The sequence below is a fragment of the Urocitellus parryii genome, chromosome 12 (genome assembly GCF_045843805.1).
Source record: "Urocitellus parryii isolate mUroPar1 chromosome 12, mUroPar1.hap1, whole genome shotgun sequence".
In the NCBI taxonomy this organism is placed as follows: Eukaryota; Metazoa; Chordata; class Mammalia; order Rodentia; family Sciuridae; genus Urocitellus; species Urocitellus parryii.
In genome coordinates, this window is record NC_135542.1 from 16,603,072 (window position 1) to 16,603,805 (window position 734).

At 41.7% G+C, this 734-nt stretch overlaps 1 pseudogene; it reads right to left on the reverse strand.

Moving 5' to 3' along the window:
* Window positions 1-287: 287 nt before the first annotated feature.
* On the reverse strand, window positions 288-518 carry LOC144249715 (TP53-regulated inhibitor of apoptosis 1 pseudogene; annotated as a pseudogene).
* Window positions 519-734: the final 216 nt, after the last annotated feature.

Here is a 734-nt window from a genome sequence, read left to right on the forward strand (position 1 = left end):
TTTAAAGCTGATTTCAGACCAGGTATTGCAACCATAATCCCAAGAAACTGTTCAGTTTTAGCCCACTGAGGTTCTGGAAGACGCCAGATCAAGTGAGAAATCATCTCAAAGCAGAGTGCTGGTTCATCATCTTTTACAAGTGAGAGGAAAACATCAATAGAGAAGAAATAAAACAATTTCCTCCTATATTCATTGAATCCTACAGCTGTATTCACAGCCTTAGTTGACAAAATCCAGAGTCTTCAATTTCCTGATATAGGAATCCATTTTCAAGGTGATAGCTAATATCAAGAAGAGTTTTCAGGCTTTTTTTTGCCATGGTCCATGAACTCCAGTCTTTCAATAGGAATTTCTTTCTCTTTTACTGCTTTCTGGATGCACTGCTGGTAGCTCTTGAAGAGGTCATCATATGGGTCCTCAGAGCCATCTCCCTTGAGGAACTTTTTGGCAAACTAGAGATTGAAGCACTGGTCGTACTTGTGCTTCATGTGGGTGCAAGCCTCCCCGATGCTGTTCATGGCTATGGCAGAGCGACAGAGCCATAGCCGATTTTGATTTTATTTAGAGACAGGGTCTCACTGATTTGCTTAGCACCTCACTTTTGCTGAGGCTTTCTTTGAACTCACCATCCTCCTGCCTCAACCTCCTGAGCTGCTGGGATTACAGGCATATGGTATGTGGATTGAGACTTTCTATGAGAGTGAATTTAAAGCTTATGGACTAATTAGTCTGAT